This window comes from Talpa occidentalis, unplaced genomic scaffold (assembly GCF_014898055.3).
Source record: "Talpa occidentalis isolate TD23 unplaced genomic scaffold, MPIMG_talOcc4v2.1 talOcc4.13, whole genome shotgun sequence".
NCBI classification, from domain to species: Eukaryota; Metazoa; Chordata; class Mammalia; order Eulipotyphla; family Talpidae; genus Talpa; species Talpa occidentalis.
The window spans coordinates 89945856-89951315 of record NW_023601322.1 but is presented as its reverse complement, the minus strand read 5'-3'; the positions used below and the strand labels follow the sequence as shown (position 1 = coordinate 89951315).

At 38.0% G+C, this 5460-nt stretch overlaps 1 long non-coding RNA gene across 1 annotated transcript; it reads right to left on the bottom strand.

Moving 5' to 3' along the window:
- Positions 1-477: 477 nt before the first annotated feature.
- LOC129145679 (uncharacterized) lies at positions 478-3069 on the bottom strand. Its single transcript, XR_008551606.1, has 3 exons — positions 2978-3069; positions 2058-2161; positions 478-558 (listed from the first exon to the last, which is right to left on the bottom strand). It is a non-coding gene; the product is annotated as an uncharacterized LOC129145679 (long non-coding RNA).
- Positions 3070-5460: the final 2391 nt, after the last annotated feature.

The window sequence follows — 5460 nt, the reverse complement described above, 5'->3', positions numbered from 1 at the left end:
ATATATTTTAAAAAACCCAGAAAGTCAGCATCTTAAATTAAATTATGAATCTAGAAGTGAGAACTTACTTCTGAGTTCAGCAGTCAGCAGATTCCCTGAGCGGGGAAGGGCTTGGAGTTTAGGGTATGCTTGATAACCGAAAGGGAAATCAAGATGGAATAATTGGAAGTTGCGCCTCAAAGAAGGATGGCTATTTATATATATTTCAAAGATCCATTATTTAACCTATGATAGATAAAATTAACTCTTTGGAGGCCCTGTACATTAATTTTGGAGGGCTAGGAAAATATATTTCTTCTTTACTTTTCCAATTTCCCAGTCCCTTTGCCACTTTAGTCATTCGCAGTGATTTTGAGTTCTGTTGCCCTAGCTGGACTCCGTTAACATCCTTCTGATGTCTAAGTGGCTTAATTATTGGAGTAAAGATTTTGAAGAATCAATTAAAAAAGTATACCCAATTAGTATTGAAAAGGCAGTTACTCTGTTCCCAGGGTCTTTCATCTCAGTCATAATTGAATCCTGCCGTTCCTTCTCCAGTAACAATAAATCTTTTGATCTCTGTGAAAGAAAGAAAGATCAAGCAGATCCTCAGAATCCACAAATGAATCTCTTTCCTCCCCTTCCCCTTCTTCAAAGATCCAATTAAATGTGAGTTATAGTTATGTTTTCAATATAATTACCAGGAACAAAAGAAAATTACTTCCTTTATTATCATAACTGAATAATCATTTCTCCTTCCAGTGTTTTTCAGTTACATTTTAAATCAGTGAGATTCATGCGAATTTTACTTTCTCTCTGGCAGCTCACAATAAGGGCCTTTCAGATAATACCACAATCTTTTTTTTTCTTCCCCTGTATCAGAACCCCTTCCTCTAAAATATGTAGTTCAATGCCTTGGGTGCATTGGCCCCAATCTGCTTTGGAAACAATCACTTTGTTTCCAATCACTTTGTTTCCAGAACAGTATTTATGGCTGTTTAGCAGACTAGATGCTATGGTGGAAAAATCATTGATCTATTCTGACCCCAATTGTTACTCTTCTACAACAGGTGAAATAATTCTGAATCCTCAGTTTCCTATCTACAAAACAATATTTTTCCCATAGCATTCGGAAAGAGAATCAAACGTGGAAATGCACACATGCTGTGTTTTAAACAATCATGAATTCTATAGGCAAGTTTTATCACCACGGTGCTAGAGGGAAAACCCTGGCAGCCTGCTAGGATGCATAAAACCTGCCATGGTTCACCTCATTTTGTATACCTCACTTTATGCAGCTACTTGCATTCATTTGGACTAAATTTAGAGAGGCTGAATTATGGTGTTAAAAACTTGAATTCAGCACTTAAAAATCCATGAAGATTCCACACATAAATATGGTGTAGATGCACTCTTACCCACACTGCTAAATGATCATTTGGTGAGCAACTGTCTCAAGACTTCAAGAAAATGTACTAGTAGTGATGACACCAGTGACATGTCATTCAGAATAATGTCAATAGAGTGGCAAATATGTATTAATATTTTGGGCTCAAACAGCCTCCCATAATCCACTTTGATTCATTGTTACTTCCACCACAAAAAAGAACCTTCCAGGAATTTTATCTGGGTGTCTGTGCCATCCAGAGTGCTCTCTGTAATCCAGATGACTTCAGGGATCTTGGGTCTAGCAAATTGGAGATCCTGACAAGAGTGAACTCATGCTGCATTTTATTTGGTGGAATAAGGTGAAACTTCGTGGAGCTGAGTGAGGAAAAGTCAGCAGATGATCAGTGAACAAGACATTTTGATAGCTAATTGTATGTGTCACCTTTGCTGGGCTATGTTACGGCGAGAATATTTTTTAGACATGATTAATAGTTAAATCACTTGATTTGAAATAAAGCAGATTACTTTCCCCAAGGTGGGCGGGCCTTATTTCATTGGTGAAGGCCTTAAAACGAAAGACTTGTTTCCCAAAGAGGAAGAAAGTTTGTTTCAAATCTGCCACATAGAAATGCTCTCTGAGTTTCTTGCCTGCCGTATCAGGCTGTGGAATTCATACTTGAGACTCTTACCTCAATTTCTAAGCAGCCAACTTGGCCTACGTATTTCAGATTTGCCATGTTCCACACCATTTGAGCCAATTGCTTATAATAAAGTATGCTCTCTCTTTCTCTGCCTGGAGATATACAGGAACAAGTGATAGCATTGCTGTGAAAGGGAAACTCATGTAAAATAATTACCCCCAAACTACTTAATACACGCACACACAAACACATGCACACATTGATATAAAAACACAAATGTATGAATACAACAAAATAGAAAAGGAAATTAGTTAACAGTTTAAACGTAACTGTTTATAGTCTTTTGAAACTCACCTACTTCCAGATTCCCAACATTTACCTCTTGTATCCCACATATGTAGTTTGAAATTCACGTTTAAGATGCTATTTATTTATTTCTAAATAAAAGCTGTTTTTTTTTTCTCTGTCAAATTCTAATCTCAGGGATAATACTTCTGATTTTAAATTATAGCCATTTACATATGTCCTTAAAATCCATTTGTGTGCTTTGGAAAGAAACCTAAAACTTGCTATCTGCAAAATCATAATGGAGCTTGGAGGCCCAAGGCATCATTTTTCAAGAAAATGAGACCACAGACAGAAACCAGTATTTGGAGAACTGGCACAGCATTATTGGTAAAGATTAACTGACATGATCCAAGTGGGTGTTGTCTGCAGGTTTGCACACACACCAGAAAGGAACCATCTGACCCAGTTATCTAGCCAGAACTGGGCCAGGTCCTTGGGTGCAGAAGCCTTTGAGCAAAGGAGAGAAAAAGTTAAATTAAGCATTTATATCAATATTTTCAGGTTCACGAAATCATTTGCTCAGATAAGTAAAATAATAAAGCAAAAATTACAACAACAAAAAAGTTGAGCTGTGTGTTTAAGGTTGTAAGAGAGACCAGAGCAGGCTGTTGATGGCTTACCTTGATTTCCCTCTGCTTCAGCTTAGCTCCTGTTGCTCTGACTGGTGTGAAATGAAGAACCTGGGTTATGAGCACATCAGGTCTCCAAAAACGCCGTTTTGCTCAGCATCATTTATAACCATAAGAAAAATAATTGTTCCCCCGCTGCGGTGACTGTGTGAAGTGTGCAAGTTCTTCCCTGGTCTACTGGGCTATGTAAGGGCCTCAGGATTCCTCCTACTTCCTAAACTAGTGCAGGTGAGGTTCTTTGCCTTGTCTGTAGTCCCAGAATATGTGCGTGTGTGAGACGTGAGGCTGTGCCTGCAATGGAAGGGCATCCTGTCGAGGCTTGGATCCCATCTTGCACCTTGAGATTCTGGAATAGGTGCAATCACCTGAGACCAAGCTGGAATGAGTAGGCTGGGGAAAAAAAGAATGGATGCAGATAATTGTTGAATATTAGAAGTGTTTTGGGTCCTTCCTTAGAAATTGGAGGATTTTCTTGTTACCAGAAATATAATATCTTAACAGTTTATCAGTTAAGCTGTGCTGCAGATGATAATTCTTATCTAGTTTCACTTTATGGTCAGAGTTTCCAACAACTTATGCCCCTGCTAGGTGAGGAGTTATATCACTACTTACTACACAGTGACCAGAGTAAGTGACTTAGGTCTGGAGCACCCACTGTGACACATATTCAGAAAAATCATAAATTTGCAGAAGGATGAAAATGTCATTAGGTTACTAAATCGTTGAGCATTGAGCAGTGTTTTATATGTTTAGATATACATACGGATGCAGATATGGACATGGAGATACAAAATAAAGGTAGTTAAGTATGTGGGGGGTATATTGTAGATATTTATGTAATAAATTACTGACAACTTTTTCTTTAAATGTGTGAAGCACGTGGCACATTATTGGCACTCTTAAATCTTTTAAGAAATAATGCATTTAAGTGCAAAGGTTTTTTTTTTTAAAGATTTATTTTTTTTTAAGATTTTTTTAAAGAGATATTTATTCATGCATACAAGAACCGGGGTACAGGCCAGATATGCAGGAGGGGGAGAGGATTCACTAGAGAGAGAGAGGGGAACAGAACAGGCAGACTGAAATACACTGCTGAGGGGAGCAGCCGGTGAGACAGGAAAGGTCTGCTGCGCCATATGGGTACCTCCATGGCTGGTGGGGATCAAACCCATTGCTGCCTAAGCTGCGGACACCTCCACAGCGCTGCACTCAACCAACTGCGCCACTAGAGAGGCCCAGTTTTTGTTTTTGTTTTTTAAACCTCTTCTCTATCCCATACCTTGCCTTTCCTCACGTGTTAATAATTATTGGGCAAATCAACAATACAAAACACAACAAAACAAAAACAGACAATTATAAATCAGAGACATCCTGCAGGGGAGGAGGAGGGAGAGGGATCAGAGGGAGGGAGGGAGGAGCACAGGGGACTGAGGTGATGGTGCACGGGTGCCTTGGGGAAGGAAACTCTATGGGGACTACACCTGACGGGGTGGGGGGAAGCAAACACTGTTTAGAAATGAACAATGATGTAAAAAATTTAAAAATAAATTTACTACTGAAGTTTCACAATTAAAAAAATAATTATCCTGGAATCAGGGTTGTTTCGGTTTTTCTTCCCAACTATTCATTCCCATTTTTTAAAAGTAGTTTCTTTTTCCGTTTTAGGAGATTGTAATTCTCCTTTGATATTTTGTCTTCTGGTAGTTTCTGGTACTTCAAAAAGGAATGATTTCCTTCTTTGGAAAGACTAAGCCAACCAAGTTAATACAGACAGTTAGGCCAAAGGCCAAAAAGAAATCAATTTCTCCCTAGCACCGTTTATGCTATGGACAAATCAAACACACATAAACCTGGAAATACAGGTCACCATGTACCAGAGATCATTAGAGGACTCACTCACTCCTTGACTAGCATGGAAAGAATTATTAAAAAATATATAAAAGACATGGCCCCAGTGCTTTCCTGAAAAAGGTAGCTTTTGATACTATACTTACTCCATCCCACCAATTTTTATATATGCTTATGTGGAACAAAAATTGAGTGTGTGTGCATATGTGCATGTTCAATATATCATAGTTACAAATTTCCACCAGCAATGAGAATTAGTTTTCTAATAGAAGAGTTCTGTGACTTGCTTGGAATGAAATAAGATATTCATCTTCAATAGCTTTACTTTTGAAAGTGTTTAACCTTCATTGCATCTCTAAGTACAGATTGATTGATGATTACACATATCTTATTCCCTGCTATTGTAAAGTCCAATATCAGAAAAGCTAATTGACCTTTTCTCATTCTAGATTAGACAGTTGGGTCCTTTTACAGTTTATCAGCTCCAATGATCTTTTCTCAAAATTAAGAAATAAATTGCCTTTCTCAAGGAGATACTGTGTTTGAGCATCCTGAGAGAAAAAGTTAACTCTTTCCCTCTGCAAGCATTACCTATATCTGTTGCAATGGGCAAATCAGTTGAATTT